The sequence below is a fragment of the Paralichthys olivaceus genome, chromosome 24 (assembly GCF_024713975.1).
Source record: "Paralichthys olivaceus isolate ysfri-2021 chromosome 24, ASM2471397v2, whole genome shotgun sequence".
Lineage (NCBI taxonomy): Eukaryota > Metazoa > Chordata > Actinopteri > Pleuronectiformes > Paralichthyidae > Paralichthys > Paralichthys olivaceus.
This window is the reverse complement of record NC_091116.1, coordinates 1,169,080-1,183,056: the sequence shown is the minus strand read 5'-3', so window position 1 is coordinate 1,183,056 and position 13,977 is coordinate 1,169,080. Positions and strand designations below refer to the sequence as shown.

Sequence of the window (13,977 nt, the reverse complement as noted above, 5' to 3'; positions counted from 1 at the left end):
GCAAATCCAATGGAAATGCAGTCAGTGGAAGCCAAAGACTATTGTTAGCCGAAGTCAAGTGTTTTAGTGTTTCATCTTGGACAGGGCCGAGTGGCTGAATGTTTTTTTTTCCAATGAAACAGCAGCAGAAGCACAACACATATTTCTACTATATTATTATAAATAGCAATAGCATCATGTCATCAGTATACTCACCATAAGTAGTAGTAGTAGTAGTAGTAGTAGTAGAACAAGTATTTCATTTTATTGTGGTATTTCATTCTATTGTGTTTTGTAATGTATTTTGGGGGGAAGTCTTGCTCACACGTGTTCCTATTTATCGTGGTTAAAACAAAATGTCTGAGAATCTCAGTGTATTTACCATTTTTTGGTTAATTAGTGGATAAAATATATTTGTAAAGTTTAATTATCATTGTTTGAGAGTGGGATGTGTATTTTAAGGAGAAAAAATTATTTTAAAGTTGTAAAAAATTCATAAGTAATTGAAATTTCTGAGTATGTTTGAAAATATTTTTTTTAATTTTAGGGAAATCCTTATTGGGATAGTAATTTGTTTATGATTCCAACTTTTTTTGAGGATTGGTGGTTGATATAAGGGAAATGAATGGAGAAAAATTCTTTATTTAATCAACTCCCATGATCCTTTGGGAGTAGTGGAGCCAATCAGAGGAAAACGTTATTTTGTACAAGTTTAAAACTTGTTGTTGTATGTAAAATATTGTTTATAATGTAGTTTGAGTTGTAAAATAGAATTAGGAATAAAATTTAAAATATCTCCTTATTAATTCATTCGTTTATTTAAAAAAAAAAAGCATTCATAAAAGTGATTTGGTTTAGAATCCTCCTTTTCATATTTTTTTATACCATTCATATAATAATGGGCGCAGAGTCAGGGAGAGAAGCCGGCCGGGCTAAGCCCTCCCCCGCCTGTTCTGGCTGTGAACTCTGCCTCCCCCTACTCCCTCACTTTCATGAGGGAAGAGAGGTGAGGAAAGTGATTTTGTTTAAAAAAATGTCTAACTTTTTTAGGAATTGTTTCAATTGATTTAAATTAAATTGGATAAATAATAGTAATAGTAATGATAATAACAATGATAATAATAATAATAAAAAATAATGTGCGGGAAGAGGGAAACACTATTTCAATTCTCTGTATTTCCTGCACACATGACATTATTGATAAGTGACAAGTTGACTTGACTTGAAGACTGATAAAGTTGATTCAAGATGTTGAAGCTTGAAAAAACTGTTGTGATCAGTGGTCAATGACCTCCATCTGGTGGACAAAAAAAACCATTGCACCCACCTGATCAAGTCACAATCCCCATGATTCCCACACTCACAAAGCATTAAAAAGCAGTGATTTTGAGTGCAAATCCAATGGAAATGCAGTCAGTGGAAGCCAAAGACTATTGTTAGCCGAAGTCAAGTGTTTTAGTGTTTCATCTTGGACAGAGCCGAGTGGCTGAAAGTTTTTTTTTCCAATGAAGCAGCAGCAGAAGCACAACACATATTTCTACTATATTATTATAAATATTATCATTATATAGTATTATTGTTACATACTGTTATTATCAATCACAATAGCATCATGTCATCAGTATACTCACCATAAGTAGTAGTAGTAGTAGAACAAGTATTTCATTTTATTGTGGTATTTCATTCTATTGTGTTTTATAATGTATTTTGGGGGGAAGTCTTGCTCACACGTGTTCCTATTTATCGTGGTTAAAACAAAACGTCTGAGAATCTCAGTGTATTTACCATTTTTTGGTTAATTAGTGGATAAAATATATTTGTAACGTTTAATTCTCATTGTTTGAGAGTGGGATGTGTATTTTAAGGAGAAAAAAATATTTTAAAGTTGTAAAAAATTCATAAGTAATTGAAATTTCTGAGTATGTTTGAAAATATTTTTTTTAATTTTAGGGAAATCCTTATTGGGATAGTAATTTGTTTATGATTCCAACTTTTTTTGAGGATTGGTGGTTGATATAAGGGAAATGAATGGAGAAAAATTCTTTATTTAATCAACTCCCATGATCCTTTGGGAGTAGTGGAGCCAATCAGAGGAAAACGTTATTTTGTACAAGTTTAAAACTTGTTGTTGTATGTAAAATATTGTTTATAATGTAGTTTGAGTTGTAAAATAGAATTAGGAATAAAATTTAAAATATCTCCTTATTAATTCATTCGTTTATTTAAAAAAAAAAAGCATTCATAAAAGTGATTTGGTTTAGAATCCTCCTTTTCATATTTTTTTATACCATTCATATAATAAGGGGCGCAGAGTCAGGGAGAGAAGCCGGCCGGGCTAAGCCCTCCCCCGCCTGTTCTGGCTGTGAACTCTGCCTCCCCCTACTCCCTCACTTTCATGAGGGAAGAGAGGTGAGGAAAGTGATTTTGTTTAAAAAAATGTCTAACTTTTTTAGGAATTGTTTCAATTGATTTAAATTAAATTGGATAAATAATAGTAATAGTAATGATAATAACAATGATAATAATAATAATAATAATAAAAAATAATGTGCGGGAAGAGGGAAACACTATTTCAATTCTCTGTATTTCCTGCACACATGACATTATTGATAAGTGACAAGTTGACTTGACTTGAAGACTGATAAAGTTGATTCAAGATGTTGAAGCTTGAAAAAACTGTTGTGATCAGTGGTCAATGACCTCCATCTGGTGGACAAAAAAAACCATTGCACCCACCTGATCAAGTCACAATCCCCATGATTCCCACACTCACAAAGCATTAAAAAGCAGTGATTTTGAGTGCAAATCCAATGGAAATGCAGTCAGTGGAAGCCAAAGACTATTGTTAGCCGAAGTCAAGTGTTTTAGTGTTTCATCTTGGACAGGGCCGAGTGGCTGAATGTTTTTTTTTTCCAATGAAGCAGCAGCAGAAGCACAACACATATTTCTACTATATTATTATAAATATTATCATTATATAGTATTATTGTTACATACTGTTATTAACAATCACAATAGCATCATGTCATCAGTATACTCACCATAAGTAGTAGTAGTAGTAGTAGTAGAACAAGTATTTCATTTTATTTTTTTATCATTTTATTTCTTCTGCTGTGATTTCCTTTATCAGAGCTGAATTCTGGTCCTCTGCCACCCTGTGTAAATTTAAGGAATCCAGCCATGTGGCTATCTGATGTTTATTATTTATTTTTGGTTGGGAATATAGATTCTTATAATATGTTTCAAAACATGTATGTATCTCTTCTGTCTTATATTTTGGTAGATTTGTAGCTGAGCCCCTATGCCTTTTTAATCTGTAGCCCAGCAATTTTGTAGATTTACTTCCCACGTCATACTATCGCTGTTTCATGTACAACAGCTTTTTTTGAATCTCTTGTCCTGAGATGTCATTTACCTCTGTTCTAACTCTTTTGATATTTTGGTTTATTCGCTCGTCCACATTTTTTTTATGTTCTTTTTCCAATTTTTTAAGCTCTGATTCTAATTTATTGAGTTTTTCCTGTGTTTGCCTTTTCAAGTATGTTGATTTAGCAATTCGTTGTCCTCTAATCACAGCTTTACACGCGTCCCACAGCACCGAGGGAGACACCTCACCATTATCATTCTCCCTCACATATAACTGAATTTCTTTAATAAACTCTTCCTTCATTTGTCCTTTTAATACATTTATATTTAGCCTCCAAAGTGTTGATTTTTGTTCTCTTGACATAGCCAGAGTCATATATACAGGACTATGGTCTGATATGTCTCTCACTCCAATTTCACAATTTTCGATCCTATAACTGTCCTAACTGAACATGAAAAAATTATCTATCCTGGAGTATATTTGATGTGGTGCTGAGAAAAATGTATAGTCTTCCCTTAGGATTGAATTCTTTCCAAACGTCAATTACTCTTTATGTTAAAAAAAAATGTTTGTACTTATTGCACTTGTAATTTCACATTGTGGCATTTGTATTTACAGTAGGTGGTTACACTTGTGGTGGAAATTTATCTTGAGATGTAAAATAAAGAGTTTCTCAGACAGTTGTCTTTAGGTCATTTAATAGAAAGCTCTGCAGAGGGTTTCACACTTAGCATGAATGCTCAGAGTGGAACAACTCCGAATAGGGAAAGAAGAAGGTTTTATACAGTCAGGTAAACAGGAAACATAAGAGACAACTGTTGTGGCAGAACGCTCATGTGCTAATCACACGACACTCTCTGTGATTCTCAACCTGTGGGAGTATCAGTGTGTGTGGTTTCAGCTGGAGGCGTCAGCTGTTCAGATGGAGCCAGTACTCCTTTGCAATGGTTAGTGTGGATCCAGGTGGCTCTCTCAGCACTGCAGTGTGGGTTGTGAGTAGCACCTGGTAGGGGCCTTGCCACCTGAGTGAGCGCCAGTTCTTTCTCCGAAAGTCTTTGACCACCACGAAGTCGCCTGGACGGGGGTCGTGAAGTGGTTCAGTCACTGGATGAGGAAGGGAAGATGTCACCTGTTTCCTGATGTCTGAAAGAGCATTAGTCAGGTTAGAACAATAGGACAACATATCATGCATATCACACAAGTCTGTGGCGGGAAGTGGAGAGGGTGAAAGACCCGCACCAATGTGGGGAGGAGTTGCAAAAAGAATCTCATAAGGTGAAAGGTTAGACCTGGTTCGTTTTCTCATCCTCATATACATCAGCACCAGAGGCAGGACCTTTGTCCATGTGAGACCTCTGTCTTCACAGCACTTTGCGAGCTTCGTTTTGAGTGTGCATTTTCTCGTTCCAAAGCTCCGCCACTGGCTGGATGATATGCACAGTGTGTTCGCACATCCATTCCTAGATGAGAGCTGAGTTGTTTGACAGCTTTGTCACTTTAGATTCTGCTAGGAATCCCCCATTGTGGAATGATGTCTTGTAACAGTGCTTTGGTGACTACACTTGCAGTTTGTTTTGAAGCAGGAAAGGCTTCAACCCATTTTGACCACATGTTGACCATCACTAAGCAGTGAGATTTACCTTCTAATGGTGAGGCCATGGTGAACAACCAAAAATTACCTGTGCCTGCAGAGAGCACCAAAATCATGAGTGAAACCAAATGCATATCCGGAGTCTTTGTAAACTGTGAGTGTTTTACCAGTAGCCAATTTGCATGCTTTCAGTGAGCACAATGAGTTCTGCTGCCTGGGCTGAGAGGTGATGAGGAAAAGGACCAGAGAAGAGAATGTCACTATCAGAATAGACAGAAAAACCAACAAAGTTAGTACCAGAGACCGGGTTCACGTGAGGCGGACCCATTTACATACAGAATCAAGTCATAGTTCATCAGAAAGGTCAGGTTGTGGTGAACACTGGACTTGTAGTTCAGCAACACAGTTGTGTTCTCCACCCGTCATCTGGAAGCGGGAGAAGCGTGGCTGGATTCAAGGTTGAACAGCGTTTCACTGTGATGTTGGGCATATCAAGAAGAACAGCTAGCAGCAGAAAGATGTGAGGTCTTCTGTTCTGTGAGAATGAGAGACACAGCATGAGTAACAAGAAGTGTCAAGTCAGAGTAGCCTACGATGTCACGTGAGGCAAGAACTGCTTTTTCACAGGCGGCCACTGCACACAAGCTTTGTGGAGGGCCAGCTGCCACTGGGTCAAGTTTAGCAGAGAAGTAGGCTCACAGTAGCCTCGACAAAGGCGTCTGAATGTGTAGGCCTTGTTTTCAAAGTTAAAAGCAAACCAGTACTGGCTGTCCTTGTGGACAGGAACGTTTAAAAAAAGCATCGGATAAATCTACAACCGAAAACCACTCTGCATCAGGCGGAATTTGGGAAAGCAACGTGTACGGGTTGGGAACAATGGGTGATCGAGCAATTACAGCGTCATTCACAGCCTTCAAATCCTGCACAAATCACCACTCAATAGGTTGACCTTTATCTCTTGTGGTGTCTGAAATGTCATGTGTTGTGTTCTCTTTAAAGGAAGCTGATCTCTGAGTTTGAGGCCCATAGGTCCTGAGGAATTCAGAGGCCTATAAGTTTAGGTTTTCTGAGAAAAACTGAATGTATACATTAATGCATTAGGGTTAGGGTTAGGGTTAGGGTTAGGGAGTTGAAGCTGTTAGGGAGAAGAGATTCACATTGGCCCCAGATCTCTCTCCAGGCAGATTGCAGTGCTTGTATTGATGCTGAACTTTTTGTAATAAACCTTTCAAACAATCAAACGGTGTCAATCGGCGATTCCTTCATCATCTTCACATCATCGCTACCCCAATATACAACACTCTGATTTTCTTAACTGGAAACAGTGGAGTATGGACTGGCGAATCAGGGCAGGGGATAATTACACCAGCCTGCAAGAGAGATGCAAAAACAGGGCGTATCCTATCCACAACTTCCTGTCTGACTGGGTACCATTGTTTACATGGTCGATATTCAGATTTTGGGGTAATTGTAACTGGGTCACAGTTTCTGATGAGGCCCACATCGTATTTGTCCTTTGCCCACAGCATTTCTGGCAAGTCTACAAGCAGGAGAACATCTGATTGGTTTGACAACATGATATGAGAATGGAGATAGTCATCAACCACATACAATGATCGTGTGGCAGGAAAACACTGATTTGGAGAAAATTTGAAACTGAAAGCATTCATGCAAGGTGAATAGATCAGGCGTCATGGTTAAATGCCAGTCACTGACTGTCTGAAATGATGGTCCAAGGTCTCTCCACTGGTCATCATGTGATTTATTCATAAAGTGGCTCTGTGTGCACAAAACAGCTGAAAACAGTGGCTCTGCGTGCACAAAAGCATTGGAGATGGCGAGAGAAGCTTAAAATTGCAACTTTAGTTCAGAAGATGAACCTTTCTTCACAAAGTGGCTCGAAGCTTCTTTCGTCATCTCCAGTGCTTTTGTGCAGGCAGAGCCACTGTTTCCAGTTGCTTTGTGCCACACAGAGGCAGTGTCAAATCTAGACCATATCAAGAGTATAAATATGGCAGATATGGCAGGATGAACAGTATAAATATAAACAGAATTATCAGTGGAATATAATTATGGTAGTATGAACAGAATTACAGTACAAATATAAATGTGATGCTCTCCAAAACAAATCCACCACTATAAACCACCACCACCAAGACTACAAATGACCTGAAACATGCTCCTATCACTATTCTGGAGGAACGATTTGGGCCTCCACACTTGGTGAAACTTTCACTACTGACCATCCCATTCGCTTATAATGGGGAGTGTTTTCCCTGAATATCTCAGGGACCGAAGGTCATAGCTGCCGGGCACTGCCACCAACGGAAAGAGCACCCCTGAAAATGGGGGGGTAGCCAAAGTAATAATAATATAGTAGTAATATGTGTCTGTTGTGCTGCTGCTGCTTCATTCATTTCAGCTTTAAATACCTCGGGGTCCACTTCAGTGAGGACCTCACCTGGACATTAAACACCACACAGCTAGTCATGAAGGCTCAACAGCGGCTGTACTTCCTGAGGAGGCTGAGGAAGTTTGGGATGACTCCTAAGATCCTCAGCAACTTCTACAGCTGCATCATTGAGAGCATATTGACCAGCTGCATCACCGTGTGGTACGACAGCACATCTACTATGGACCGCAAACGCCTGCAGAGAGTGGCGAAGACAGCAGAAAAAATCATCAAGAACTCACTGCCCTCTCTGCAGAGCATTTACCACCGCAGGCAGGGTTCACAGGAGAGCTAGCTCCATTATTAAACTATTTCCAAATGTACTGTTTACATTTACATTGCATACATTTGCACTGCTCAGTTTTGCACAATACTCACCCTACTCACCTCATTACCCTTGTTTTCACCTTACTCTTAAACATGTTTCATATTCTCATTGTATTTGATGTAAATATTGTATTTGAATGTCAATTTTGGTCCCCTGGTATTCCAGAAAGGACAGCACAAGAATTTCAATTCACAGGGGAACGTGTGTGTTCTTGTGTGTATTTGACAGTAAAAATTGTTGAATCTTGAATTGGCAAGAAAACATTCAGCCACTCGGCCCTTTGTGGAAGAGTTTGGACATGGCTACAGACAAATAACAAAGGCAGTGTCCAAGATGAAACACTAAAACACTTGACTACTGCTAACAATAGTCTTTGGTTTCCACTGACTGCATTTCCATTGGATTTGCACTCGAAATCATTGCTTTTTAATGGTTTGTGAGTGTAGGAATAATGGGGATTGTGACTTGATAAAGTGGGTGCAATGGTTTTTTTCGTCCACTAGATGGAGGTCATTGACCACGGATCACAACAGTTTTTCCTAGATTCAACATCTTGAATCAACTTTATCAGTGTTCAAGTCAAGTCAACTTTATGATCAATAATGACATATGTGCAGGAAATACAGAGAATTGAAATAGCGTTTCCCTCTTATCCCCGGTGCAAACAGCATTCAACATGAAATATAAAATATCAAAAATAGAAGTCATTCAAAGATATAAACAGGCAGTGGCAAATGTAGATGATATCAAAGATTCGCAGTTTGGGCCCCTGACCAGCTAGAGCTCTGACATTTTGCACACTGCCTCTCCTCTCACCCCAGAAGGCTCCCTATGTGTTATTAAAGCTCTGGGTGTTGCAGGTCAAAAGATCAAATTTTTTCCACCTACCTCCTACCTCAGTTCGAGCCCAAAACCACCCAGGGGCCCCAAGTTTTAAGTAGAGGTTCCCCCTGGGACCCAGGAAGCACAACTACATTCAGGTCGCCATAGCCGGAAGCTGTTTTTCTAGTGTAAAATACCTGAAAAAGGGAGTATTTGAATGAACGATAAATGGACACATACTTTTCTCAGATCATGTGTATTATGACTCATTATCAGGGTAACCACCTACTGTAAATACAAATGCCACAATGTGTACAATTACTGCTGAATATCTACAGAACTGAAATATTACATACGTCAATAGACTATACTGAAATATTACTATAGACAATGTACATCCAAACAGACATTTAACATGTCTAATCTGTGACCTAGCACCTGCATTCATTAAACAACTTTGGATACCAGTAATAAAGTAAACATAAGCATGTAAGATAAACAAATATAGCATTTCACAAAATATTCTTTAACTCGGCTTACTTCTAATATACTGATAATATATTGCAACTCACAATTTAGAACAGTACACTCAGTAACGCAATTATTTCTGAAAAAATCAATTTAAAATAGACTGCTTGCAACAACACTAGTCACATAGTTTTTCCACAGCCACGGTGTACTACTATTCCACAGACAGCGCACAGTTAGCATTGCAGGAGATTGATGTGCCTTATGTTAACTTAATCGTCGTCATGTAATTATCAATATTACTTCACGCTACATGAACAGACCGTATTACAAATTGTTTCCTGAGCACATATACACATTCACCTAACACACTGGTAAATATTAACCATTACTTTGAGGTACTGCGCGTATCGCATTTACAAGGCAAGAAGTGTGCTTTGTGAGGTCCTAGTGACCTTGCCATTTGATCTTTGACAACTGAATTCTATTCAAGTCATCATTGAGGCCAAGTGAATGTTTGTGCCACATGTAATGATATTTCCTTTGTATTCAAAACAATGCAAAGTCAAGTGAGCTTGACCTTTCGACCTTTGACTTACATGATGTAGTTGTTCATGAGATATCGCTTTCACATGAATGGGACAGACAGATGGATGGATAAGCTGAAAACATAATGCCTCTGGCCACACTGAAAGTGAAAATGGTAAAGAAATAAATATAGCAATACATGATAAATAATTTGTTCCATGTTCTTTTAATTTACATGGATGATTTCTTGACAAAACAAGCCAACTCTATAAATGTGAACTGAGTGTCAGAAATTAACACGACATTCATAGCATCTGCAAACAATTTTTCCCCACAAATTTCTGTAACTTTCTGAGAATCTGCATCACAGTATATTGTAAAATATCATGTGTTTCAATACTCACATTATTGATGGAACCTCAGTGATGTCTACTGTCCCTGGCTCAGACACTCTCTCAAGCATCTACAGTACATGTCAAGACAGGTAATGGTAGAATTAAAATGACATTAGATATCTACAATTCAGTTGAACTATTATAGTTTCAGATATTAACCATTTAATTCCGAGTTCAGTCAGGAACCCTTTGTCATGCTTTACCCATTTGTTGCAAATGGGGACACAGTTATGATTGGCGCTGAAGGCTCCATTCTTTGGATGTTCCCTGGTTAGCCGAGCAGTGTGCTGAGATAAAACAGGGGACATATGCAGAGCGCCCAGTGGGCGTAGCAGGCAAGGTACTTTTGTTTAAGATGATTTACCACAACCGTGTTTGGACTCGGTGCTGTGGTGGCAGTTTCTGTGAAACAAGCACAAAGTCAAACACTTCTTTTTTTAAGTTTAATTCACCATCTGCAGATGGACTCATTAGTACACATCACCTGATTGACATGCACAAATGAGCAAAGAACATAGGAGAATCTGTGTTCTTATAACTCACAGCCCCCTCCCACTAAGCATGCAAAGGTATATATTACCCTTCTGTATTTTCACTCAGTGGAGGAGACATCCTGTCCTTTTGTTTACATGTTCTGTGGATGACTCCCCCCCTGTGAGATCCCAGTTGTTTGATCCCAATCAGAGATACGAGATACCATAAAGTTGTGGTTTCTCGAGGCCATTAAACTCAAGTCTCTTAAGCCACCACAGTAAACCTTAAAGTTGCCCTTTTAGATGAACAATCAACCATTTGGTCAGTCCTCCACATACATGTCTGTTTATGCAATTATACATACACGAATGTAAAATTTCCATTACAGTGCTAAAAGTGTTAGAGCTTCGCAGGGATCAGTGAGGATGAGGTCGTATTTAAAGGGACCGCTTTGGTGAGAGAATGGGCTGTGATTGGTGGGTGACTGACGAGCACCCATAAACCTATCGGTATAGCTGAGCACATGACTCCGTGTCCTGCATGAACTAACACAATGCTTCATTAGTCACAATTCTAGTTCAGGATTTCCACAATGACATTCTAACTTTAAACTTAATTTAAGGTATCTTGAATTGAGGCAAATTAAAGCTGACCTTGAATTATGATCAGTCAGAATCAAATTGTCATATATCACAAATCATAAACTGGATTTATTTTCATAATTAATTATGGATACAATTCCAAGGTATGATGCAGAAATCTGGAATGGATATCTATATCATTGAGCATTGTACAAGAAGACAAGTAAATTATTTTTAAATAAACAGCATGGAACATGGACATGTTACTACATGTTCTACTGAATAAAGGATCAGCCACATGCTATCCGTAATACAAACAGCCATCATCAGGGACATAGTCATCAGAGAGATCATAGTTAATAATCATCCCATGGTACTTGTACCGTAGTTCTTTACAAAGTCTACCACCTGCCCCTTGATGATAGTACTCTGAGAGTTTGAGGGCTGATGCCTAAAACTCATGTCCTTGGTTTTTGTCACATTTAGTAGTAAAAAGGCAGTCACAACAATACAGATTCGCAATCCACAATGGGACCATGGCTGTTCTCATCCGCATGGAGGAGACTGACTGTCACAGAGTCATCAGCAAATTTGAAAAGTAATCTGTTGTCATGCCAGCTGCGGCAGTCATCAGTATACACATTACAGAGTGAAAAGACACAGGAGAAGACCCTGTGGATGATGACAATGCCTCTTACGTGCATTTGTTTACCCTCACTTTCTGTGTTACTTGTCAGTTGCAGCTCGAGGCATCATGCATGTAACCAATATTATCTTTTCCAGGCACTATACTGGTACTGTAGTACCTACAAGTTACGCACGTTCCATTTTGCCTGGGGACATTTAAAACAAACCAGTCTACAACATAGTAAAAATCACATGAAAATCAACTGCCCTCCTCATCTTTTCATTTTTTTTACCCCCCAATTTTTTAATGTGGATTTAGAATTTGATACTGAGCATAGCCGTGAAATCCCCAATAGAAATGGTAAAGGTTGTCAAATTAATGTTACCTACATAAATCCCCACAGATTTCCAAAACATTCTCAGAACACAGTTTACATCACAGTATATTGTAAGGTATCACATTTTTAATTACTCACCTTATTGATGGAACCTCAACCATATTTACTGTCCCTGGCTCAGACTCTCTCTCAACCATCTACAGTAGGTGAAGACAGTAGGTGTTTTCGTTCCCAAAACACAGGCTCTCGTGTGGTTCCAAGAGTCTGTAAGAGTAGAACATGAGGTAGAGCATTCAGCTACCAGGCAGACACCTTCTGTGCATTTAAAGTTAAACTTAAAACATTCCTTTTTGATAAAGCCTGGCTGGATCAGGTGAGTCCTGAACCATCCCTTAAGCTGCTATAGGTCTAGACTGCTGGGGAAACTCCCATCATCCACAGAGCACTTCTCCACAATACTTAATTAATTATTATATGAATTGTTGCTGCTATCATTAATAATCAATAACTTCTTTACACTGTTATCGTTTACATTTTAACTAGTCAGAGCTGATACCTGATGGTGCTCAAGTGTTCCGGTCTCTCGCCTCCCCCTCCCCACTGTTTCTCTTCTCTCCCCATTTTTCTCTGCTCACCCCAACCAGTAGAGGCAGATGACCGTCCACATTGAACCTGGTTCTGCTAGAGGTTTCTCCCTGTAAGTGAGGGAGTTTTTACTCTTCACAGTCACCAAAGTGCTTGCTCATTGTGGGAACTGTTAGGTTTCTCTATATCAAACAATATTTTAATGTCTTGACCTTCTATGTAAAGCTCCTTGAGATAATGTATATTATCATTTGGCGCTATACAAATAAAATTGAATTGAATTTGTAGCACCGGTATCACCCCACTTACTGCGCCACTGGACCAGTTCTAGGTTCTAAGGAGTGGGAAGCAAGAATAATCACACCAGAGACCGTTGCTCTAAGTACAAAAGGCCGGCAATTTACTGAATGCAAAACACACATATAAAATACAGTACAGAAAACAAAACAAATACCCTGCAGGTTCCTAATACTAAGGCAAGTATAATTGAAAAGAGTATTTCACTCTTTCCTTTCGTTCTTTAGTTCTCCTAGTTTATTTCAGTAAAGCTAATCTAAGTTAAGTTAAACCAGTCTTTTTTCTCCTAGGTTGCATCTATTTTTAGAATTTTTCCTCCTGAGTTAACTCTTTTTTCCCTTTCTTTTAAATGTAAGAGAATACCTTCAGTTACATAATCAAATCAAAGTGGACCACAATCATTTCCAATCACACTCAGAAAATATGAACTCAACATGCAAATAAAAGTATGACACTTTCGAATCGAGTTCAACATGAGTTCAAGTGTTCGGTTCAATGAAAAGTTTCAGTTCGATTTAGTCCGAAAATAATAATAAATCAATCAGTTCAGATCAAACTAGTTCCTGATACTCCTACCACTCTGGCGGCGAGTCACCATAAGCCGAAGATTTCCTCACTAGCGCGAAGGAGTAGATGAGTTGAAGGTGAAGGTCTGGGTCTGGCTCGCCATCTTGAATCCCGTCTGTGTGTGCACAGTCCTTGCTCCGACCCAGCTTCAAACCGAGCAAAAAACCTGACCTGTGTAACAGGTCATAAACACAAATAATCTCTTTTTAAATCCTCAAATCACACAAATAAATGTTTCACAGTTTCTGACTTGTAACGTTACTGCTACGGTGTTTTTTCGTCTCAAAATGGCAGCGGAGCGGTCTCTTTCAACTCACGGCTCCGTCTCCCACACAAACTACAGCGCATACCTTTCATTTATACAGCTTACAGACACTTTTGTAACATTCACAGTCTTCATAAACCCAAAAAATTTACTGATAAACAGGTTATGACGGAGCATTTCCTTGTGAATAGCTACGTTTTTAGCATTAGCTTTCCGCTAAAAAGGTACAACGCAGCAAAATTGCAAGAAAATAAAAACAAAACTCACCAAAACCAGTGTGACTTAGTTCTCATAAAATCCCCGTCAGTTCCCG

General features: G+C 38.7%; 1 long non-coding RNA gene across 1 annotated transcript; it reads right to left on the bottom strand.

Annotated features, from left to right (window-relative positions):
* Nucleotides 1–11,895: 11,895 nt before the first annotated feature.
* On the bottom strand, nucleotides 11,896–13,570 carry LOC138407027 (uncharacterized). Its single transcript, XR_011240425.1, has 2 exons — nucleotides 13,409–13,570; nucleotides 11,896–12,214 (listed from the first exon to the last, which is right to left on the bottom strand). It is a non-coding gene; the product is annotated as an uncharacterized lncRNA (long non-coding RNA).
* Between the last annotated feature and the right edge of the window lie 407 nt (nucleotides 13,571–13,977).